The following is a 26,577-nucleotide window of genomic DNA, read 5'->3' on the forward strand; positions in this document are numbered from 1 at the left end:
TTTACCTGGTTCGAGTGGTTTATGAGGACCTCTGCCCAAGTCTCCAGACTCATTCCTCCCCATTCCCTCTTCCTCTCAATATTGCAGAGCCTGCAACCTGGCTCTTACATTGTTAGCTGCTCAGCACTCTCCTGTGTGTATCATTTTGGCTCCAAATGGACCACATTCTCCCCATCTCATCTCATTAGCTTCTGTGACTCTGCGAATCTCAGCTGAGATGTCGCTGCCTCTGGGAAGCTTTCCCTGGTTCCTCTTAAGTGAGCTCTCTCTGCATGACCTAACCCAGTACTCGTCATTCTGGGGCAGAACTTCTTGCTTGATAACCTCTGCTCCCCAAGCTCTTAAGGTGCCTGAAGGTGAGGATCTAATGTGTGTTGGGCATGTAGTAGACAGACAAGGGATCAAGAAGGAAATGATCCCATCCTTTGTCTCGTGTTTTTTAGGATACTTCTTACCCCACGCCATTTTCACTTTTGGGCCCTCTTTTAGCATTCTCTGGTAAGTGTCTTTTATTCTGTCATACCAAGATACTTGTATTTTTGCCAGTTACTCTTGAGGACCAAAAGTCTATAAGAAACATCTAAGGGGCTTCCCAGGTGGCTCAGTGGTTAAGAATCCACCTGCCAATGCGGGAAACGCGGGTTTGATACCTGGGTTGGGAAGATCCCCTGGAGAAGGAAATGGCAACCCACTCCAGTATTCTTGCTTGGGAAATTCCATGAACAGGGGAGCCTGGTGGGCTTCAGTCCATGGGGTTGTAAAAAGTCAGACATAGCTTAGTGATTAAACAACATCTAGATTAATAAGTTGAGAAGTTCTATGGCTTGAGAAATTGCATATTAAGGTGGGAATCATGGCAAGTCCACTCAGAATATGTCCCCCAGATGGTTCCCTACTGGTAAGGTCACACCTGACATTTCATTTTTTCTAAAGTAAAAATTAAGAACTAGAAGTAAATATATTTTAATGGCTTCATGCTATCAATTAATATATTAATTCTTTTAGTTCATTTAATAATTTTATGCTTAGAACCTTTGTGCTAAGCTGTATATGGAATTTGGAATATAAGATGAAAAAAAAAAAAACTTCAGACTTGGACCTTGGCCTTAAGATGCTAACAAGCTACTGGGATGATAAATACACAAAACGAAATTCCAATACAACCACATAATTGCTACAGTGGATCACCACAAGAAGCACAGGGGAAGCAGATGGTAGGAACGTCTGTTAGGAGTCCAGGAGGAGGGAAGTTTTAATTCCATGCATATTAAATTACAAAACCATCAATTGGTTAAACTGGTATTGGAGGTCATCTGATTTATCCTTCCTACATCAAATTCACACTTTTCTTAATTAATGAAAAAAAATGTGTCTGGGGAGACTTTTTATCTTGCCTAAGATTGCCAAACAGTGTCAGAATCATAATTACAACCAAGATCATATCCCAAGAAATCCAGCTTTAAAAAAAATTTAAAAAGCTTTCAGTATCTTTAATTTGTCCTGGGAATCATTTCTTTGCCAACTGCCAAACTTTAAAAATCTTCCATTTGCATTCATGGGGAAAAAAAAATCCAGGGGTGTTTGTGCAGTCAAGGATGATTTACTGTTCCTTTCTGCAAGTCAGTTATAGACCAGAGAAACTGGCCTTAAGCACTATGCAGAAAGAAAATGTTAGGATGCAACTCAGCCTGCCAGAGATGCCTAGAAGTCTCGGAAGAGGAGTGTGGGTAGTTCTCTTATGCTTGTCAGCATAATTGATATCCATATAATCAGGAGGCTGGTTGGAAATTTTTTCTTGATTATTCATAATACATATATATGCATTTATATATATCTGATATGTTACATATTTTATATATATTTGCATATTATTTATATTTATATGCTGTAATGTATAATAAGATGTCTTTCCTTTTTTTCTTAATTAAAATGTGGCTTTTAATCCAAATCCTTTTTTAGTTTATGAAAGTATAACATCTGGAGGAAACAGATTGAACAGCAAGGAAAAGGCGCCTAGCAGGAGAAGCGGCGACTGGATCATGAGGTGAAGCAGGCACGGCTGGTCCTGCACGATTGCCATGTTCTGGACCTGGAGCAGAGGGCTTCCAGGGGAGACCTTCCCTCCCTCATCTCTGCTGTCTCACCAAGGCTCTGCTAGAGCTGCAGATCTTGGGTGGGCAGGTTTCACCCTTTCTTTCTAGCACGGTGCCTGGGGATAGAGACCCTGCCGCCTGGCTTAGTTTGGGTGCATCTGAGAGTTGTCCGTTACGCCGACCTAGTGAGAGAGGCTGATAATAGCATGGGTCCCCATGAAGACTGCTTTAATGCCTGCTCGTTTCCTGCTCTGTTGTTTGTTGATCGCCTTAATGACTTGGCTGAATGAATGTGGGGATGTCTCTCCCCCGGCCACAGTCTGCATAGTCTCCTTTCCCTGCTCAGATTCTGTTACTCTCTTGTTCCTGAACCTGACTCTCTAGGGTGGTCCTGGGTAGAGGAAGCCAGTGATTGCTCAGGGTTGTGCTGCAGTCCTCTTTGCCAGATGGATGTTTTCCCTCATGTCACTGGATGTGTCCGTGCCATAGAGGATGCTGTCATAGTTCCGGGTGTTTACATTTTTCAGTGTATCTTCAGCTAGTCTGTTCATTTGGAAGGTCCCTCGCTGATTGCTCCTGAGAGGACGCAGGTTTGGCCGTATCCAGACTTAACAGGGACAAGTGTCATTTAATTCAGAAACCTGCTTTATAGAGGTTTTCTGTGGGTCAGGGATTCATTTGCTCACTGTTGAGTCAACATTTGTCCTGAATTTGTGTTTAAGTTCATTGTACTGATAAGGTCTTGCCCTGTGTTAACAGAGTGTTTCTCATTTTACTGTGTGCTTTCATGACAATTTCCAGAAAGTCACAATGGTGTTTAAAATTAACTCTCAAGAGAGAAATGATTGTTTTGCTAAGGGGGAGGGTTTCCTAAGTTCTGATTCTACCTTTGTTTGTAGGAATTTTTGAGGATTGAATAAAATCACTTATGAGAAAATCTTAGCAATGCTGTACACACAGCCAAACTCAGAAAAGTGTTGTTTTCTTTCTACTGAAGAATTGGCTATTGTGGTTTTTAAGTTATGGTGATTATGGGTGCAGTGAATGAAAAATATATTGCAGAATTTATATATCAGTACATTTATATTCAATATATATTTAGATAACTACATATGTCAATTATGTATGTTAATATTATTTGTACCTACATAGTTTTTCTCCCTAGAACAGCATTATAGTTTTTATTTTTTTTTTACAATCTACAATTGTCATTCTTTGTTATACTCCTCTCATGCCATCCTAAAGAACCAACTCAGTAAGGATGTACAAAATATATATGGCCTATATATAGTTAAAATGGGTTTCTCAGGTGGTGCAGTGGTAAAGAATTTACCTGCCAATGCAGGAGACGCAGGAGACTCGAGTTGAATCCTTGGGTTGGGAAGATCCCATGGAGTGAGAAATGACAACCCACTCCAGTGTTCTTGCCTGGAAAATTCTGTGGACAAAGGAGCCTGGCAGGCTACAGTCCATGGGATCGTAAGGAGTGCTAGATAACTGAGCGCCTGAGCACACATACATAATTAAAATGTAAAGTAAAATGTTTGTTAGGGGGAAGAGTTTATTTAATTACTACTGTTTGAAATATATTTATGCCTCTGATTAATGATGAGTAAAACTGGATCTGATGGAGGTGGTTTGGATTTACCTGCCATTCTGCTGTCATCTAGTACAGAAACTCTGCCCTGTTGCTGGCAGAATTTACAAAATTCAAATAATGAAGATTATTTCTGAAAATGAGCCCATTAAGTTATTTTGCTTGACTCCTTTATCTTCTAGCTCCTGGATTTATCAGTGTTAAACTTCTGATCAGTTCAGTCGCTCAGTCGTGTTTGACTCTTTGCGGCTCCATGGACCGCAGCACGCCAAGCTTCCCTGTCCATCACCAGCTCCTAGAGCTTCCTCAAACTCAAGTCCATAGAGTTGGTGATGCCATCCAACCTTCTCATCCTCTGTCATCCCCTTCTCCTCCTGCCTTCAGTCTTTCCCAGCATCAGGGTCTTTTCCAGTGAGTCAGTTCTTCGTATCAGGTGGCCAAAGCATTGGATTTTCAGCTTCATCATAAATCCTTCCAATGAATATTCAGGACTGATTTCCTTTAGGATTGACTGGCTGGATCTCCTTGCAGTCCAAGGGACTCTCAAGAGTCTTCTCCAACACCACAGTTCAAAAACATTGGCACTCAGCTTTTTTTATAGTCCAACTCTCACATCCATACATGACCACTGAAAAAACCATAGCCTTGACTAGATGGACCTTTGTTGACAAAGTAATGTCTCTGCTTTTTAATATGCTGTCTAGGTTGGTCATAACTTTCCTTCCAAGAAGTAAGTGTCTTTATTTCATGGCTGCAGTCATCATCTGCAGTGATTTTAGAGCCCAAAAAATTAAAGTCTGATGCTGTTTCCACTGTCTCCCCATCTATTTGCCATGAAGTGATGGGACCAGATGCCATGATCTTAGTTTTCTGAATGTTGAGCTTTAAGCCAACTTTTTCATCTGCATATGGTGTCATCTGCATATCTGAGGTTATTGATATCTCTCCCAGCAATCTTGATTCCAGCTTGTGCTTCTTCCACCCCAGCGTTTCTCATGATGTACTCTGCATAGAAGTTAAATAAGTAGGGTGACAATATACAGCCTTGACATACTCCTTTCCCAATTTGGAACCAGTCTGTTGTTCCATGTCCAGTTCTAACTGTTGCTTCTTGACCTGCATACAGGTTTCTCAAGAGGCAGGTCAGGTGGTCTGGTATTCCCGTCTCTTGAAGAATTTTCCACAGTTTATTGTGATCCACACAGTCAAAGGCTTTGGCATAGTCAATAAAGCAGAAATAGATGTTTTTCTGGAACTCTCTTGATTTTTCAGTGGTCCAGTGGATGTTGTCAATTTGAGCTCTGGTTCCTCTGCCTTTTCTAAATCCAGCTTGAACATCTGGAAGTTCACATTTCACTTACTGTTGAAACCTGGCTTGGAGAATTTTGAGCATTACTTCACTAGTGTGTGAGATGAGTGCAATTGTGTGGTAGTTTGAGCATTCTTTGGCATTGCCTTTCTTTATATTGGAATGAAAATGGGTCTTTTCCAGTCCTGTGGCCACTACCGAGTTTACCAAATTTGCTGGCATATTGAGTGCAGCACTTCATAGCATCATCTTGTAGGATTTGAAATAGCTCAACTGGAATTCCATCCCCTCCACTAGCTTTGTTCACAGTAATGCTTCCTAAGGCCCACTTGACTTTACATTCCAGGATGTCTGGCTCTAGGTGAGTGATCACACCATCGTGGTTATCTGGATCATGAAGATCTTTTTATAGTTCTGTGTATTTTTGCCACCTCTTCTTAATATCTTCTGCTTCTGTTAGGTCCCTTCCATTTCTGTCCTTTATTGAGCCCACTTTTTGCATGAACTGTTCCCTTGGTATCTCTAATTTTCTTGAAGAGATCTCTAGTCTTTCCCATTCTATTGTTTTCTTCTATTTCTGTGCATCAGTTATTGGGGAAAGCTTTCTTATATCTCCTTGCTATTCTTTGGAACTCTACATTCAGTTGGGTATGTCTTTCCTTTTTTCCTTTGCCTTTAGCCTCTCTTCTTTTCTCAGCTATTTGTAAGGCCTCCTCAGACAACCATTTTGCCTTTCTGCATTTCTTTTTCTTGGGGATGATCTTGATCACTGCCTCCTTTACAGTGTCACAAACCTCCATGCATAGTTCTTCAGGCACTCTGTCTATCAGATCTAACCCCTTGAATCTGTTTCTAAGTTCCACCATAAGGGACTTGATTTAGGTCATACCTGAATGGTCTGATGGTTTTCCCTACTTTCTTCAATTTAAGTCTGAATTTGGCAATAAGGAGTTCATGATCTGAGCTATAGTCAGCTCTCAATCTTGTTTTTGCTGACTGTGTATAGCTTCTCCATCTTTGGCTGCAAAGAATATAATCAGTCTGGTTTTGGTATTGACCATCTGGTGATTTCCATGTGTAGTCTTCTCTTGTGTTGTTGGAAGAGGGTGTTTACTATGAACAGTGCGTTCTCTTGGTAAAACTCTACTAGCCTTTGACCTGCTTCATATTGTAATCCAAGGCCAAATTTGCCTGTTATTCCAGGTATCTCTTGAATTCCTGTTTTTGCATTTCAGTCTCCTAAAATGAAAAGGACATCTTTTTTGGGTGTTAGTTCTAGAAGGTCTTGTAGTTCTTTATAGAACTGTTCAGCTTCTTCAGCATTACTGGTCAGGGCATAGACTTGGATTACCATGATATTGAATGAACAGAGATCATTCTGTCATTTTTGAGACTGCATCCAAGTACTGCATTTTGAACTCTTCTGTTGACTGCAAGGGTTACTCCATTTCTTCTAAGAGATTGTTGCCCACAGTAGTAGATGCAATGGTCATCTAAGTTAAATTCACCCATTCCAGTCCATTTTAGTTTGCCTAAAATGTTGATGTTTACTCTTAGCATTTCCTGTTTGACCACTTCCAATTTACCTTGCAATGGGGCAACATGATTGAATTTTGCTTTGCATTTCCTCTGTCTTGAATGGTGTTGTTTTTTTTTTTAATTAACTAAGTCATGTCCAACTCTTTGAGACCCCATGGACTGTAGTCTCCTCTGTCCGTGGAATTCTCCAGGGAAAAATACTGGAGTGGGTTGCCATTTCCTTCTCCAGGGGACCTTCCCAACCCAGGGATTGAACCCATGTCTCCTGCATTGGCAGGCAGATTCTTTACCACTGAGCCACAGGGGAAGTTACTTTATTCAAATAAAAGTGAGACAACACTGATTTCTTAAAAGTCTTTGAAAACCTCTCACAAATACATCCCTGAGTATGGCATGGGGATTTTACTGTACTGGTGTTACCGCTTCAGTATCAACATGCGTGAATGTAAAATATCCATTTGGCAAAGGCTTTGGGTCGAAAAAGAGATTCTTGGACAGGCTTCATTCAGCCAAAGTCAGACAGACTGTCATCCCAACAAGGTCCACCTCCTTGTATCCATGACTTATTACATACATGCATTCCTATGTCACTTCAGAGAGTTTCACCAAGACACAGAAGAAGCGACACAGGAAAAAGTAGGAACATATCCACTGATGGCATTTGTGGGGAGGAGGCAGAACGTCAGTTAACAAGACGGAGCCTACAAGACTGAGGAGGTCAGTTGTCTTCACATCCTTCCCTCAGAAAGAGAAGAGCACGTGCTTCAGCGGGGTCTTTTGAGGATGCAAAGGGAAACACTGATGAAAGTAGCAAACCACAATGTACAGAGTACTCCAGGAGGGATGTGGCTTGTGTCTCAGCGCCAGTGTATGAAAATGTCATGTCGTTCACACGCTGCTCTGAGGCTGTTTGTGTTGCACGTTTTGGGGAGCCTTGTCATGTTCTCAAATAAGGTAGCTTCTTTCAGGAAGATCAGAGATTTCTTGCATAGCAACAAGAGCTAATGTTGCTAAAGTGACTTGAAAGAAAGGGTTTTGATGTGTAAGAACAGACTTTTCTCCTTTACTCCAAAAAATATATATATGTAAGGAAAAAAGAGTGCCTCGGGCTTGTCAGCATTCAAAGTTGACTAGAGGAATCGTTTTTTGTCTTCTTGATCTGATATATATGTGTGTGTGTGTGTGTGTGTGTGTGTGTGTGTGTGTAGTTACACATGATAGTGCTTTGTGGGTGTGTGTATATACATGCATGCTGTACTCAGTCATGTCTGACTCTCTGTGACCCCATGGACTGTGGCCCACCAGGCTCCACTGCCCGTGGGATTTCCCAGGCAAGAATACTGGAGTGGGTTGCCGTTTCCTTCTCCAGGGGATCTTCCTGACCAGGGATCAAACCCAGGTCTCCTGCACTGCAGGCAGATTCTTTACCTGCTGAGCTATCAGGAAACACCCTGTGTACATATATGATGTCATATATATCATATAGATGATGAGAAGATTGTTGTTGTTCAGTCGCCCAGTTGTGTCTGAGTCTTTGCGACCCCATGGACTGTAGGATGCCAGGCTTCCCTGTCTTTCACCATCTCCTGGAGCTTGCTCAAATTCATGTCTGTTGAGTCAGCAATGCCATCCTACCATCATATCCTCTGTCATCCCCTTCTCCTCCTGTCTTCAATCTTTCCCAGCATCAGGGTCTTTTCTAATGAGTTGGCTCTTCGCATCTGGTGGCCAAAGTATTGGAGCTTCAGCCTTAGCCTCAGCCCTTCTAATGAATATTCAGAACTGATTTCCTTTAGGATTGACTGTTTTGATCGCCTTGTAGTCCAAGGGATCCCAAGAGGATTCTCCAACACCACAGCTCAAAAGCATTAATTCTTCAGCATTCAGCCATCTTTATGGTCCAACTTTCACATTCATTCATGACTACTGAAAAACCATAGTTTTATGACCATTTGTTGACCATAGTTATGACCATTACTTTGTTGGCAAAGTAATGTCTCTGCTTTTTAATAGGTTTGTCTAGGTTTGTCATAGCTTTTCTTCAAAGGAGCAAGCATCTTTTAATTTCAATTACATTAAATGAACACTGAATCATATGCTAAGATTTTTCTTGAAAAATGAGCATTTTGCTTCCTCCCAACCATTGTGCTTAAAAAATAGAACAAGTAGGATAGCAGGACAGTAAAACTAAGAATCTATGAAAATTATAACCAAAAAGAAAAAGAAGTATAAGTAAGTGCTTCCCAGGTAGCACTAGTGGTAAAGAACCTGCCTGTTAATGCAGGAGACTCAAGAGACTTGGGTTTGATCCCCTGTGTCAGGAAGATCCCCTGGAGAAGGGCACAGCAACCCTCCAGTGTTCTTACCTGGAGAATCCCGTGGACAGAGCAGCCTGGAGGGCTATAGTACATAGGTTTGCAAGGGGTTGGACACTATTGAAGCAAACACACACACACCAAAATAAGCAGCACCAACAAAAACCCTACAAGGTTTTATAAGAAATTGTTTTACATTACAAACTCTCATCTTAAATTTACAAATAGAAGCGACTCAGTAAAACAGCAGTGCAGCTTTAATATTTAACATCCGTGAATACTTGTATATACCTGTGAGTGTGGGTCTGCGTGGCTTTGTGTGCGAGGGGTGTGTGTGTGTTGAAGTGTGCATTTACGTAAGATATGGTGGTCACCCACCATCCCGCCATGTGAGTCAGATGAGCTTCAGTGGGAAAGTGGGGGAACCCATGAGGATTGGAATTCTCTATTTTCACGTGGTTTTCAGGATAAATACAGGTCTTTGACCTGGGAACCGAGAGAATTTGGTCAGGAGGCTCCTTGTAGATGGTATGAGAAGCCAGTCTCTACCTTGCTTTTCCTCTTAAGAGCTTTGCACTGCTCTTAGGGAGGAAGGCATTTCTTGGGAGGAAGGAGAACAGAACGGCAGGACCGCGCTGCTTTGGGCCCCTGGTTCCTAGTTGTAGTGGCTCTTTCTGCTGGGGGCTAAATTCACGAAGAGTGAAAACAAAGGAAAGTCATGTTTTGTCTTGTTGAACATTCAGTGCAGAACATCAAGGAGCTTTTCTTATTGACTGAGATTAACCGGTCTCCAGGCTCGTCATCCAGGCATGTCAGAGCTGTGGGGCAGGATCTGCCCACCCCTGGTACATTTGCTGTCTCAGGCTGGGCCAGCAGTTTTTCACACCCGCCCCCTAGTGGTGCTTTTGCTAATAGCACTTCATTTGCCTCCTGTCTCCTTGAGATCATGAAAGGCTGTTCATGAAGCATAGGCTTTGGGGTTTATTTCCTTCTTCAGTATTTATCAGTATTAATGAGCATTGTGCATGTTTATTTGGTCAGCGCTTACTTAAGTTGAAAGAGATTAAAAGTGATAACTATTCCTTGGCATCAAGGTGATTTAGACCCTGAATAGAAAGTGATCTGCTTGGATCAATATAATGAGATAATTTAATGAGAAAGTGATCAACTTCAGACATATTCTTATCAATATAAAGAAATAAGGTAGTTATAAAATTACTCTGTTTTATTGGGATACAGCTGTTTTCAATACATATTTTTATTATTTTTTATAAAAACATGTACTTTCTATATTTTAAACAATATGAAGCTGCATTATCCAAGCTGATAGATATTAGCCACAGACACTTTTGAGCACTTGAAATGTGGTTTATCCAAACTGTGAGATGCTAAGTGTAAAATATACAATTGATTTCAAAAATTTTGCATAAGAAATCATGTACAATATTTCTAACACTTTTTATAGATTGCATGTTGAGATAATACTTTTGGCGTATTAGGTTAAATAATATATATTAAGATAAATTTCACCTGTTTTTGTTTCATGTAATTATTCCAAATTTGAAACCATACATGTGTTGCTTCTGTATGGCTCATGTTATAGTTTTCCTGGGGGGAAATCGTTTTGAAGAATAAAATAAGTAATTATAAAATAGAGAGAAAGTGGTCAAGTTAAAAGTAAAAGATGCCACTTTCTCCTCTCCCACCAACCCCAAGCCCTCTCCTGAGAGTGAAGTCATTTCATGTTAAAAATATACACATGCATACAAATATTTTCTAACACAAAATGAAGGCAAAATACACATGGTGTTTTGCAACTTGCCTTTTTTTTCAGAATATATAATGAAATCTTTTCATAATTATGAAAAAGAGAAAGTAAAAGTGTAGTTGCTCAGTTGTCTCTGACTCTTTGCGACCCCATGGACTGTAGTCAGCCAAGCTCCTCTGTCCATGGAGATTCTCCAGGCAGAAATACTGGAGTGGGTCGCCATTCCTTTCTCCAAGGGATCTTTGCAACCCAGGGACCGAACCCAGATCTCTTGCATCGCAGGTGGATTCTTTACTGTCTGAGGGAAGCCCAGCCTTTTAAACTTTTTTTTTTTTCACTTAAATGTGTGACACAACCAGCAGGCCTGGCAGAGAGTGCCATTTGGGGCCTTCATGGCATCCCCCTGAGTGGCTGTGGGTGGTGAACCCCACCCCAGGTTTCCGCTGTTTGACTCCGAGGGCCTCTCAGAGGCCTGGCCTGGTCCCACGCTCATCTTCCTCTGTTGTGGTCCCGAAGGATCCGGTCATCTTCCCATCATCCTCCCCTTAATTAAGAGCAGTCCTGTCTGTGGTGCCTTTGATTAGCCCAGGCTGTATGTGGAGAAGGCTCCCTGTGAATTTTCCTCTTCTGCTCGGAGTACAGCTCAAAGAGCTTTTGTATTTAGAGACTCTGCTTCTCAAGGCCCCTAGAGTAATGAAACTTAACACATCTTCACGTAGAAACCATTGGGGAAGTAGTTTGAAATGTGAAGCATCTAGCCCGTGGTTGTATCAGTCAATCATATAACTGCTGATTTAAGCAGGTTTTTTGTACTTAAATATCTACCAGCATCCTTAAAGAGAGTTTTTGGATTCAGAAACATCAGGTAGAAATGAGAGTCACGTGGACGGGTTTTACTGAAAATAGCAAGGTTATGGGAAAGTTTGCTAACCAAACACTAAGATATACTGTATCTCTTCTCATGCTTGTTTCCCAGGATTTTGCATCCAGATGTGTAGCCTCAAAGCAGAGATATTAGAAGATTCCTCTCAGGAATTGTGTATAATTTTTTTAAAAATAGGGTTCTTACTTGAAGTAAAAAGTGACTTCCACCATGAGCTCTAAGAGTTAGCAAGTCTACCACATCCTAATTCAGGTGCATCCTAATTCAGGACTGAGCATGTTATATTGAGATCATTCCACTATGGTGCTTAACTTCCATAGTTTAAAAAAAAAAAAGTCCTTTACCTTAAAGTGGTAAACTATATCATTTTATGAAAATGGTACAATTTTATCAGCTTGTCTCCCCATGGAGAAGATTTCTATGAGCAGGCTCTTCTTCTTTGTCTATGACACAGGTTGGAGATTTGAGTCTGTGACTTGATTGACTCATATTGTTCTAATTGAATGCAGGTTTTCTCTTGAATTAAGTATGTTAGAATGCTTGCTTTGGTCCCCAAGGCAAATATTCAAGGACATTAAGTAATAAAACTTAATATAGGAGCAATTAAAATATGGAATATAATTTATGAAATATTAGAAACCAAGTTGAATGTTTATTATTGCAAACGTTAATAAAAAGTTAATTGTGCCCTTTAGCAATTAATTTATGCACAATTATCTCAAAGTGTTACCAGGCCTTCTGAACTAATTATAATTATAGCAAGGTATTAAAAAGAAAACTCCAAAGTATCTACAAAATAGCTCCATAAGTCTGTATGCTTAGCTGATGTGGAAGCCCTCAGCTATGTAAGTAATATTAAATGAGTTAAGACTATACTCCAATTACTCTGTAGGAGTTGATCATTTAAAATTAGCATGCTGTGGTTGGGTACATTTAAAGAGCTTTAAAAGCATCAAGAGGCATTCAAAACAATTACTGTCTATTGTACCTTTTATTTAATCACAAGCTCATTCTTGTATGTTAGAGCTCCTGCATTTAGTTCAATAGGTATTAAATTCATGCAATGGGAGAATGTAAATCTATGTAATATTACCTTCCTTGCTGCAGTTCTTTTTCTTCAGGCTTCCCCACCTTAAAAATTAGGCCGCTTCTGTCATTTGAATTTATTATATTACAAGTAATAATACCATTCATTGAGAACCTACTGGGTGTCATATATTTTACATATAGCATTAGATTACTCTCATGAGGTTCTTGGATAGTGCTAGGCTTTACTCCAAACATCACACACAGACATTCCCTCTCTCTCTCTCTCTCTAATATATATGCTGTGTGTATGTGTGTGTGTATATATGTATATATATATATATATATTTTTTTTTCCCCCCCCTGGGCTCCAAAATCACTGCAGATGGTGATTGCAGCCATGAAGTTAAAAGATGCTTACCCCTTGGAAGGAAAGCTATGATCAACCTAGACAGCATATTAAAAATCAGAGACATTACTTGTCAACAAAGGTCCATTTAGTCAAGGCTATGGTTTTTCCAGTGGCCATGTATGGATGTGAGAGTTGGACTATAAAGAAAGCTGAGTGCCGAAGAATTGATGCTTTTGAACTGTGGTGTTGGAGAAGACTCTTGAGAGTCCCTTGGACTGCAAGGAGATCCAACAAGTCCATCCTAAAGGAGATCAGTCCTGGGTGCTCATTGGAAGGACTGATGTTGAAGCTGAAACTCTAATACTTTGGCCACCTCATGGGAAGAACTGACTCATTTGAAAAGACCCTGATGCTGGGAAAGATTGAGGGCAGGAGAAGGGGACGACAGGATGAGATGGTTAGATGGCATCACCGACTCAATGGACATGGGTTTGGGTGGACTCCAGGAGTTGGTGATGGACAGGGAGTCCTGGCGTGCTGCAGTTCATGGGGTCGCAGGGCAGTCGGACACGACTGAGTGACTGAACTGACTATATATATATATATATATATAATATATTTATACGTCTATGCAAGGAGATCAAACCAGTCCATCCTAAAGGAAATCAACCTTGAATATTCATTGGTAGGATGGATGCTGAAACTCCAATACTTTGGCCACCTGATGCAAAGAGCCAACTCATTGGAAAAGACCCTGATGCTGGGAAGGATTGAGGGAAGGAGGAAGAGGGGGCAATAGAGGATGAGATGATCGGATGGCGTCACCAACTCAATGGATGTGAGTTTGAGCAAACTCTGGGAGATAGTGAAGGATAGGGAAGCCTGGCATGCTGCAGTCCATGGAGTCACAGAAGTTGGATATGGCTTAGACAACAACATTATGTATTTATATATTATATACATTATATTGTATACATTATATATTTCATTATATATTATAGTATATAGTGTACATTATATATAAATTTAATATATTTGGTATCTAAGTTTGATACTTTCTATATACAAATATGTATTATTTATCCTTCATAAAAAACATAGCTGCTATTATTATTTTAACAAAACTGGGGCCCAGGGGACTTAAATGCCTTGCCTAATATTGTAGCATTACAAAGTTTTAGAGCAAGAATTTGGACCCAGAGAGCAAAGCCCCTTCAGTGGTGCTCCCTAGCGCGGGCCGCACTGACTGCTGGGAGTCACAGTCAGCGGCGCCCCCTAGCCTCTAGCCCGCAGTGACTGCTGGGAGTCACGGGCAGCAGCGCCCCCTAGCCGCCAGCCTGCACTGACTGTGCAGAGTCACGGTCAGCGGCGCCCCCTAGCCTCTAGCCCACAGTGACTGTGGGGAGTCACGGTCAGCGGCGTCCCCTAGCCACCGGCCCACACTGACTGTGGGAAATCACGGTCAGTGGCGCCCCCTAGCTGCCGGCCCGCAGTGACTGTGGGGAGTCATGGTCAGCGGCGCCCCCTAGCCTCTAGCCCGCAGTGACTGTGGGAAGTCACGGTCAGCGGCGCCCCCTAGCCGCCGGCCCGCACTGACTGCGTGGAGTCACAGTCAAGGGTACCCGGCCTGCACTGACTGCGCGGAGTCACAGTCAAGGGTACCCGGCCTGCACTGACTGCAGGGAGTCACAGTCAGCAGCACCCGCTAGCCTCTAGCCCACAGTGACTGTGGGGAGTCATGGTCAGCGGCGCCCCCTAGCCTCTAGCCCACAGTGACTGCTGGAAGTCACGGTCAGCGGCACCCCCTAGCCGCCGGCCCGCACTGACTGCGTGGAGTCACAGTCAAGGGTACCCGGCCTGCACTGACTGCAGGGAGTCACGGTCAGCGGCGTCCCCTAGCTGCCGGCCTGCAGTGACTGTGGGGAGTCACGGTCAGCGGCACCCCCTAGCCTCTAGCCCACAGTGACTGTGAGGAGTCATGGTCAGCAGCGCCCCCTAGCCTCTAGCCCACAGTGACTGTGGGGAGACACGGTCAGCGGCGCCCCCTAGCCTCTAGCCCACAGTGACTGTGAGGAGTCATGGTCAGCAGCGCCCCCTAGCCTCTAGCCCACAGTGACTGTGGGGAGACACGGTCAGCGGCGCCCCCTAGCCTCTAGCCCACAGTGACTGTGGGGAGACACGGTCAGCGGCGCCCCCTAGCCTCTAGCCCACAGTGACTGTGGGGAGACACGGTCAGCGGCGCCCCCTAGCCTCTAGCCCACAGTGACTGTGGGGAGACACGGTCAGCGGCGCCCCCTAGCCTCTAGCCCACAGTGACTGTGGGGAGACACGGTCAGCGGCGCCCCCTAGCCTCTAGCCCACAGTGACTGTGGGGAGACACGGTCAGCGGCGCCCCCTAGCCTCTAGCCCACAGTGACTGTGGGGAGACACGGTCAGCGGCGCCCCCTAGCCTCTAGCCCACAGTGACTGTGGGGAGACACGGTCAGCGGCGCCCCCTAGCCTCTAGCCCACAGTGACTGTGGGGAGACACGGTCAGCGGCGCCCCCTAGCCTCTAGCCCACAGTGACTGTGGGGAGACACGGTCAGCGGCGCCCCCTAGCCTCTAGCCCACAGTGACTGTGGGGAGACACGGTCAGCGGCGCCCCCTAGCCTCTAGCCCACAGTGACTGTGGGGAGACACGGTCAGCGGCGCCCCCTAGCCTCTAGCCCACAGTGACTGTGGGGAGTCACGGTCAGCGGCACCCCCTAGCCGCTGGCCCACACTGACTGCGCGGAGTTATGTATTTTTAGGTTTGACACCTGAGTCTGTTTCCTCCCAGAGCTGTGACCTTGGACAGAGTATTTAACTCCATTGTGAGATGGAGGCTAATGGCTGGACCATCTGATAGGGATGTCAGCAGCATCCAGTGACAGAATCTGTGCATATGAGGGAGCACAGCGGCTGGCATGTCTCCTTTTGTCCAGGAAATGCAGGCTTTTGTTATCATCATCTTCTGTTGCAGTTTTCCCGGTCAGATGTTACTATCCAAATTTACTAACAAAAGAGCAAGCTGAGGCCCACAAAGTTGAGTGTATTACCAAAGGCTCATTGAAGAGCAAACATTCTAACTAAAATGTATCTAATTCCCAAATTTTACAGTCTATCCATTGTAACAGAGCCATGATGGCAGGCCTAAAATTCACCGCTAACTTTTCAAGGTGGCTGCATCTGATCACACTTGTTGAGGATGAGTGTGTCTGGTGTTTACTGGCTTGAAGACAAATTCCTTCTGTTGCTGCTACTTCTCTGACCAACTGATGTGTAGCCCCCTGGCCTTCCCATGTAAGAAGCCAGTGAAAGGGGTCAAGAAATTCCAGTTAAGTGAACACTGATTTTTATCACCAGGACAGTTGTGCTGGAATTGGGATGGAGCAGCAGAAGATGGGCGTGAGGGCTGAAGGAGGAGAAAGCCCTTCTCTCCCCGCCACACCCCGCCCCAGGATTCAAATCTTTTTTTTTTTTGACTCACCATGGAGACATTTTTATTTTCTGATAAAATAGCCTTAATGTTTACTTAATGCCTGGAATGCTTATTTTTCCCCTACTTAAGTTGCTTTTCTGAGGTAGCTTTGAACTGATTTTGTTCCACTCCAATATTGTATCCCTTTCCAGATTATTGAGTAAAAGTGTATCTTTTCCTTCAGTGTTAATTTTTTCTTAGTTCCTTCAAAGGTATCTTAGTGACTGACATAGTTGCCTGTCTCTAGAAAAATGTTTCAGTGGTAGAAGTTTTAGTAAATTTTAATATTTTATCTTGCAAAAAATTGTAAAAATGATTCTAGAAACGGCTGTAGCCAAACTCACTGAATTGTTAACATTTTGTTCCATTTGCCTTAGCTCCCCCACTCAGTCTCCCTCTGTGTGTGTTTCATGTGTGTGTGCTGTCACTGCATGCACAGAGGAAAACAACACACAATTTCCCCCTTGTTTGACCATTTAGGAGTTTCTTTATAAATACTTTGATAAATTAGCACAATATGTAGGCACACTGGGTCAGTTATCAGAAATAAATCATATGCAATAGTGCACTAATGAAGAATATAAATTTACCCAACACTAGGGTCAAAGATAGAGAAGCTCTATACAGTCAGCAAAAACAAGACCGGGAGCTGACTGTGGCTCAGATCATGAACTCCTTATTGCCAAATTCAGACTTAAATTGAAGAAAGTAGGGAAAACCACTAGACCATTCAGGTATGACCTAAATCAAATCCCTTATGACTATACAGTGGAAGTGACAAATAGATTTAAGGGACTAGATCTGATAGACAGAGCCTGATGAACTGTGGACGGAGGTTTGTCACACTGTACAGGAGACGGGGATCAAGACCATCCCCATGGAAAAGAAATGCAAAAAGGCAAAATGGCTGTCTGAGGAGGCCTTACAAATAGCTGTGAAATGAAGAGAAGCTAAAAGCAAAGGAGAAAAGGAAAGATATTCCCATCTGAATGCAGAGTTCCAAAGAATAGCCAGGAGAGATAAGAAAGCCTTCCTCAGCGATCAATGCAAAGAAATAGAGGAAAACAACAGAATGGGAAAGACTAGAGATCTCTTCAAGAAAATGAGACATACCAAGGGAACATTTCACACAAAGATGGGTTCGATAAAGGACAGAAATGGTATGGACCTAACAGAAGCAGAAGGTATTAAGAAGAGGTGGCAAGAATACACAGAAGAACTGTACAAAAAAGATCTTCATGACCCAGATAATCACGATGGTGTGATCACTCACCTAGAGCCAGACACCCTAGAATGGGAAGTCAAGTGGGCCTTAGAAAGCATCACTACGAACAAAGCTAGTGCAGGTGACGGAATTCCAGTTGAGCTATTTCAAATCCTGAAAGATGATGCTGTGAAAGTGCTGCACTCAATATGCCAGCAAATCTGGAAAACTCAGCAGTGGCCACAGGACTGGAAAAGACATGTTTTCATTCCAATCCCAGAAAAGTAATGCCAAAGAATGCTCAAACTACTGCACAATTGCACTCATCTCACATGCTAGTAAAGTAATGCTCAAAATTCTCCAAGCCAGGCTTCAGCATTACGTGAACCGTGAACTTCCAGATGTTCAAGCTGGTTTTAAAAAAGGCAGAGGAACCAGAGGTCAAATTGCCAACATCTGCTGGATCATCAAAAAAGCAAGAGAGTTCCAGGAAAACATCTACTTCTGCTTTATTGACTATGCCAAAGCCTTTGACTGTGTGGATCACAATAAACTGTGGAAAATTCTGAAAGAGATGGAAATACCAGACCACCTGACCTGCCTCTTGAGAAACCTGTGTGCAGGTCAGGAAGCAACAGGTAGAACTGGACATGGAACAACAGACTGGTTCCAAATAGGAAAAGGTGTACATCAAGGCTGTATATTGTCACCCTGCTTATTTAACTTCTATGCAGAGTACATCATGAGAAACGCTGGGTTGGAAGAAGCACAAGCTGGGGTCAAGATTGCTAGGAGAAACATCAATAACCTCAAATACGCAGATGACACCACCCTTATGGCAGAAAGTGAAGATGAACTAAAAAGCCTCTTGATGAAAGTGAAAGAGGAGAGTGAAAAAGTTGGCTTAAAGCTCAACATTCAGAAAATTAAGATCATGGCATCTGGTCCCATTACTTCATGGCAAATAGATGGGGAGACAGTGGAAACAGTGTCAGACTTTATTTTTGGGGGGCTCCAAAATCACTGCAGATGGTGATTGCAGCCATGAAATTAAAAGACACTCCTTGGAAGAAAAGTTATGACCAACCTAGATAGCATATTAGAAAGCAGAGACATTACTTTGCCGACAAAGGTCCATCTGGTCAAGGCTATGGTTTTTCCAGTGGTCATGTATGGATGTGAGAGTTGGACTGTGAAGAAAGCTGAGTGCAGAAAAATTGATGCTTTTGAACTATGGTGTTGGAGAAGACTCTCGAGAGTCCCTTGGACTGCAAGGAGATCCAACCAGTCCATCCTAAAATCAGTCCTGGGTGTTCATTGGTGGGACTGATGCTGAAGCTGAAACTCCAGTACTCTGATCACCTCATGAGCAGAGTAGACTCATTGGAAAAGACCCTGATGCTGGGAGGGATTGGGGGCAGAAGAAGGGGACGACAAAGGATGAGATGGTTGGATGGCATCACCGACTTGATGGACATGGGTTTGAGTAGCCTCCGAGAGTTGGTGATGGACAGGGAGGCCTGGCATGCTGCGTTTCATGGGGTCGCAAAGAGTAGGACACGACTGAGCGACTGAACTGAACTGAACTGAACATACAAATAAATGTGCAATACGTTTAATGCAAGTGTGGAGTGGTATTAAATGCAATTGAAAGACCTTGTCCAATTGGTTTAGGAATTTTCGCAGATCAGGATTTTGGTGTATTCATATATTTTTAGTCCACAGATGGACTGAAAATATAAGACAGGGAAGAGTGGACAGACGAGAGATAAAATCTCCAGGACCGGCCAGAGTCTAAAGCTGCCAGATTTGAGAAAAAGAACTGAATTCCTTTGGCTTAAAATACTTACTTACATTTTCTGTTAGATTGTTTTTAGTTACTCATTTGTATGTATGTTTAAGGTTTTAGAACACAGTGTCTGTGTTTTTATTAGGTGGTCCTGCAGTGCCTGTACAGATTATAGAATCTAATTATAGAATTATAGAATCTAATTATAGATTTATAGAACACAAAGGATATTAAGTCATTTTATTAGCATCCTCGGTTTACAGATGAAAAAAAACTGAGACTTAGGTATAATTAGTTGTAGAGTGGTAGGCACTAGAATTCTGAGTGTTGACTCCCTATATGGTGTTGTAACCATGTTGTTGTTTAAGCGACATAACCATGTCGCTAAGTTTTGTCTAGCTCTTTTGTGACCCCACGGACTGTAGCCCCCCAGGCTCCTCTGTCCATGGGATTTCTCAGGCAAGAATAGTGGGGTGTGTTGCTATTCTCTTCTCCAGGGGATCTTCCTAACATAGGGATAGAACCTGTGTCTTCTGCATTGGCAGGCAGATTCTTTACCGCGGAGCCTCCAAGGAATCCCATTGTAATCGTGAAATGACATTGTTTCTTGAAGCCATCCTGCTTGATTACAACTGAGGATTTGAAAACAAACAAACAAAACCAAAAACCACTAGGCTGAATTTATGGTGATGGAGTATTCTTTCAAGTACCTATTTTAAATTGTGTGTGTCCTTGCCTGTCTGCTGTAACAGGTTCTCTGCTGGGATAAAGGGGTGCAAGTGAACCATTGTGATGGATTCTTAATATCATTATTAATTATATGGTTCCCACTTTCTATAATGTATTGTCAGATGCTAAGGGAAAATAGACTCTGGACTGCCTGTTCCTTTTAATGAAAAGCTGTATCCCCTACACCCGTTGTATAAAATCCTAATGAACTTCTCTGAAGAGACATAGTTCATCTCAGTGTCTAATGTTACCTTTGCTTTAGGAAAGTCTCCAATGCAATCTTGATTGTTCTTTGAAATATCATTTGGCTTACAGTCAGAGAGCACAGGAATCCTTTTAGAGCCCAAGGCATTGGAGTCTCTCTGTGTCCCACTGGTACACACTTTGTCTTTGGGACTGTACCAGAAAATCCATTTAAAAATAATCTTTCATTAGAAGCAGCATTACCTCCATCATTTGACTTACAGTTGATTTGTTTGGAAAATTGAGAGCCCATAAAAGAGGGTCTGGTTTTAGTATATCTCTCTACTACTCTTCCAGTTGGTTGAGACTTTTATAAATGCCTGAGTACCACTACCAATAAGGATTTGTCATCTCTTGTCAGAATAGTCATATATAATTTTTACTTTGAACTTGAGCCTTAGATTTACTTCTGTGTTTGTTTTGTCCTTTTTTGGGGGGCCCCATTGGCTTAATGTTTTAAGCTCTATCGCTATGGTAATATATCTTCAACTCCCATTTCTAAATCCATCAATAACATTGCAATCCAATTCTGCATAATAAATTATTAGTCAATGCCTGTGTATTAATCATTCAAAAACAATAAAAGTAAAATTGAGGGCAGAACACTAGTTGCCTTGAAGTATTGAATAAGCAAATTCCTCTGGGAGATTTATCATGAGGATTTACAATTATTATTCCTGATGAAATTGAGCTTTGTCTGTTAGCAAAGGTGAGCTTCACTTTAATTCTGAGTGCTGTAACCATGAAAGTATGTTCTTGAAGAGAATATAAGGAACAGAAACCTCAAGTACTTCGGGTTTGTGCACCTTTTTGAATATTCATGAAATATAGTATATATTCTTTGTAAATACAATGATTGTACAGATACTGCTAATTTATGTGAATTGAATCCCACCTTGGAATTTCTGGTAAATAAGTACCTTAAATCAGTCTATAAATTGACTTGAATAAAAACACCTGTAAACAACTGCCAGGGACTCAAAATGTGTAGCATCAATATAAATCATTCTAGATAGAATTTCACTAAGATAATAAGCATCTTAATGTTCTAGAATATATCCTTCCTTTAATATGCAATGTCATTATATTTATAGACCCATGTGCATGGTCAAAATTCTTGGATTGCAAGCAACAGAAACCAATCTAAGTATAGATTAGACAAAAAAAATTCACTTTGTCATTTGTTAAGTTGTTAAGTCCTGGATGGTGAGATGGGTAGATTGGATTTCAGAAAAACAAGGTTTAGGAGTTCAGACCCTGACGCCTCTTTCTCTGTTTGTGCATCACTGAGCTATGCTGTACTGTTCCTGTCTGCATTCTTGGGACTTTCTCCATGCTGGCTCCAGGCTCCTGCTCACTGACTTCAGGAAAGATACAGGGAAGCATCCTTCTGTGAATATCTCACGCATGTTCTAGTTGGCTCTGTTTGGTCCCATGTGTGCCCATGAGGCTAGTGCCTGGACATGAAGATGAGAAGATATGTGCCTTAAGTCCTAATCAAAGGTCATGCTCTTCCCGGAGAGCAGAAAAGGTATTGTGGCTGACATTCCCACCTGAGTCACATGTGATATAGAATGGGCATTGTCCAATTAAAAGAGGGGTGCTGGATAGAAAATTAAAATAGATGTTCATTATATCCTGTCATGGCCTTTATAAAAAGCTCTATAATACTTGCTATCTTGTTTGCTATTGACATTACCATTCTTAGCAGCATGCCATTAGAATGCTTCACCCCTTGCTGAGCCACTTGAGTGAGGCTTGGGTGGCATTCTTCCTTATAACTATGGAAGACCTCCTCCATAATAACTCAAGCAGAGCTCTACCTTGTAACTGTCTGAAGCACTCAAACATCAGGGTTTCTCTTCTGCACAGCAGTGTTATTCAGCTGCAAAACCCCTTCCTTCCGTTTCTTTAGAATTGCTGTTTTTAGGGCAGTATGAACGTGGTGGGTAGATTTTACCCTTCACCTCTTATACTCACCCTGCTGTAATAATTTTAAATGACTCTTCATAAGGATTAAAAAAATTTTTTTTTCATTGAAACTTGTTAGAAGTTCAGAAAGGCTTGATAGGCTTAAGACTACATCTTGCCATTCTCTTCTTGTCTTTCTGGACAGAGTCTATAGCTCTTCAGTTTTCCAACAAATATGAATGTTCATATGAGTCAAGTGGTAAAAATGGCAGACTGGTTGGCTATATCCTGGGGCACTGGAATTGAGTCAAGAGATTCTGGGTTTCCATTCTATGCCTGTTTATTAGGAGCAGGACTTTAGTCAGCTTTAAAAGCCCCATGAGTTTGATTTCTCATGTGTCAAATTAAGGGCATGATTATTTCGTCAGTATTCCTTGAGCACCTTGTATATGCCATGCATGTTGAAGAGGTGGAGGACAGCCATGAAAGGAAAACAGAAGAGAAGAACCTCTGCTTTCATAGACATTTCATTCTACGGTGAGGAAGACCAGCAATGAGTGCTTAGAGAAGTAAGCACAAGCAAGAGCTAAGTGCTCGAAAGAGAGTGAAACAGAGAGTTCCTCTCAGTTGCTCAGCCGTGTCCGACTCTTTGCAACCCCACGGACTGCAGCACACCAGGCCTCCCTGCCCATCACCAACTCCCAGAGTCCACCCAAACTCATGTCCATTGAGTTGGTGATGCCATCCAACAGTCTCATCCTCTGTCATCCCCTTCTCCTCCTGCCTTCAATCTTTACCAGCATCAGGGTCTTTTCAAATGAGTCAGTTCTTCCAGTCAGGTGGCCAAAGTATTAGTTTCAGCATCAGTCCTTCCAATGAACACTCAGGACTGATCTCCTTTAGGATGGACTGGTTGGATCTCCTTGCAGTCTAAGGGACTCCCAAGAGTCTTCTCCAACACCACAATTGAAAAGCATCAATTCTTTGGCGCTCAGCTTTCTTTATACTCCAACTCTCACATCCATACATGACTACTGGAAAAACCTTAACTTAGACTCAATGCACCTTTGTTGGCAAAGTAATGTCTCTGCTTTTTAAAATGCTGTCTAGGTTGGTCACAGGTTTTCTTCCAAGGAGCAAGCATCTTTTTATTTCATGGCTGCAGTTACCATATGTAGTGACTATGGAGCCCCCCAAAATGAAGTCTATCACTGTTTCCATTGTTTCCCCATCTGTTTGCTGTGAAGCGATGGGACCAGATGCCATGATCTTCATTTTTTGAATGTTGAGTTTTAAGGCAGCTTTTTCACTCTCCTCTTTCACTTTCATCAAGAGGTTCTTTGGTTCTTTTTTGCTTTGTGCCATAAGGATGGTGTCATCTGCATATCCGAGGTTATTGGTATTTCTCCCAGCAATCTTGATTCCAGCTTGTGCTTCATCCAGCCCAGCGTTTCTCATCATGTACTCTGCATAGAAGTTAAATAAGTAAGGTGACACTATACAGCCTTGACGTACTCCTTTCCTGATTTGGAACTAGTCTATTGTTCCATGTCCAGTTCTAACTGTTGCTTCCTGACCTGCATATAGACTTCTCAGGAGGCAGGTCAGATGGTCTGGTGTTCCCATCTCTTTCAGAATTTTCCACAGTTTGTTGTGATCCACACAGTCAAAGGCTTTGGCCTAGTCAATAAAGCAGAACTTGGCGTTTTTTCCTGGAACTGTCTTGCTTTTTTGATGATCCTGTGGATGTTGTCAATTTGATCTATGGTTCCTCTGCCTTTTCTAAAACCAGCTTGAAAAATCAAAACCTGAATGAGGTACTATTACATACCAGTAAGGATGGCTGCTATCCAAAAGTCTACAAGGAATAAATGCTGGAGAGGGTGTGGAGAAAAGGGAACCCTCTTACACTGTTGGTGGGAATGCAAACTAGTACAGCCACTATGGAGAACAGTGTGGAGATTCCTTAAAAAACTGGAAATAGGATTGCCATATGACCCGGAAATCCCACTCCTGGGCATACACACCAAGGAAACCAGATCTGAAAGAGACATGTGTACCCCAATGTTCATCGCAGCACTGTTTATAATAGCCAGGACATGGAAGCAACCTAGATGCCCATCAGCAGACGAATGGATAAGGAAGCTGTGGTACATATACACCATGGAATATTACTCAGCCATTAAAAAGAATTCATTTGAATCAGTTCTAATGAGATGGATGAAACTGGAGCCCATTATACAGAGTGAAGTAAGCCAGAAAGATAAACACCAATACAGTATACTAATGCATATATACGGAATTTAAAAAGATGGTAGCAATAACCCTATATGCAAAACAGAAAAAGAGACACAGATGTACAGAACAGACTTTTAGACTCTGTGGGAGAAGGCGAGGGTGGGATGTTCAGAGAGAACAACATTGAAACAAGTATACTATCAAGGGTGAAACAGATCACCAGCCCAGGTTGGATGCATGAGACAGGTGCTCAGGGCTGGTGCACTGGGAAGACCCAGAGGGATGGGATGGGGAGAGAGGTGGGAGGGGGAGATCGGGATGGGGAACACATGTAAATCCATGGCTGATTCATGTCAATGTATGGCAAAAACCACTACAATATTGTAAAGTAATTAGCCTCCAATGAATAAAAATAAATGGAAAAAAAAAAAAATTAAAAAAGTAAAGTGCAGTCTAAAGCCCCCCTCCAAAAAATAAAATAAAATAAAATACAAAAAAAAAGAAAATCCAGCTTGAAGATCTGGAAGTTCACAGTTCACACACTGTTGAAGCCTGGCTCGGAGAATTTTGAACATTACTTTGCTAGTGTGTGAGATGAGTGCAATTGTGCAGTAGTTTGAGCATTCTTTGGCATTACTTTTCTTTGGGATTGGAATGAAAACGGGTCTTTTCCAGTCCTGTGGCCACTGCTGAGTTTTCCAAATTTGCTGGCATATTGAGTGCAGCACTTTCACAGCATCATCTTTTAAGATTTGAAATACCCCAACTGGAATTCCATCACCTCACTAGCTTTGTTCATAGTGATGCTTCTTAAGGTCCACTTGACTTTGCATTCCAGGATGTCTGCCTCTAGGTGAGTGATCACCCAATCGTGATTATCTGGGTCATGAAGATCTTTTTTGTACAGTTCTTGTGTGATTCTTGCCACCTCTTCTTAATATCTTCTTCTTCTGTTAGGTCCATACCATTTCTGTCCTTTATTGTGCCCATATTTGCATGAAATGTTCCCTAGTATCTCCAATTTCTTGAAGAGATCTCTAGTCTTTCCCATTCTATTGTTTTCCTCTATTTCTTTGTACTGATCAATGAGGAAGGATTTCATATGTCTCCTTGCTATTCTTTGGAACTCTGCATTCAAATGGGTATATCTTTTCTTTTCTCCTTTGCTTTTCGCTTCTCTTCTTTTCTCAGCTATTTGTAGGGCCTCCTCAGGCAACCATTTTGCTTTTTTGCATTTCTTTTTCTTGGAGATGGTCTTGATCCTTGTCTCCTGTACAGTGTCATGAACCTCCATCATAGTTCTTCAGGCACTCTGTCTTTCAGGTCTAATCCCTTCAATCTATTTGTCACTTCCACTGTATAATTGTAAGGGATTTGATTTAGATCATACCTGAATGGTCTAGTGGTTTTCCCTGCTTTCTTCAATTTAAGTCTGAATTTGGCAATAAGGAGTTCATGATCTGAGCCACAGTCAGCTCCAGGTCTTGTTTTTGCTGACTGTATAGAGCTCTCCATCTTTGGCTGCAAAGAATATAATCAGTCTGATTTCAGTGTTGACCATCTGGTGATGTCCATGTGTAGAGTCTTCTCTTGTGTTATAGGAAAAGGGTGTTTGCTATGACCAGTGCATTCTCTTGGCACAACTCTATGAGCCTTTCCCCTGCTTCATTCTGTACTCCAAGGCCAAATTTGCCTGTTATTCCAGGTGTTTCTTGACTTCCTGCTTTTGCATTCCAGTTCCCTGTGATGAAAAGGACATCTTCTTCTGGTGTTAGTTCCAGAAGGTCTTGTAGGTCCTCACAGAACCATTCAACTTCAGCTTCTTCAACATTACTGGTCGGGACATAGACTTGGATTACTGTGATGTTGAATAGTTTGCCTTGAAAACGAACAGAGATCATTCTGTTGTTTTTGAGATTGCACCCAAGTACTGCATTTCAGGCTCTTTGTTGAGTATGATGGCTACTCCATTTCTTCTAAGGGATTCTTGCCCACAGTAGTAGATATAATGGTCATCTGAGTTAAATTCACCCATTCCAGTACATTTTAGTTTGCTAATTCTTGAAATGTTGACTTTCATT

This window comes from Odocoileus virginianus, chromosome 20 (genome assembly GCF_023699985.2).
Source record: "Odocoileus virginianus isolate 20LAN1187 ecotype Illinois chromosome 20, Ovbor_1.2, whole genome shotgun sequence".
Taxonomy (NCBI): Eukaryota; Metazoa; Chordata; class Mammalia; order Artiodactyla; family Cervidae; genus Odocoileus; species Odocoileus virginianus.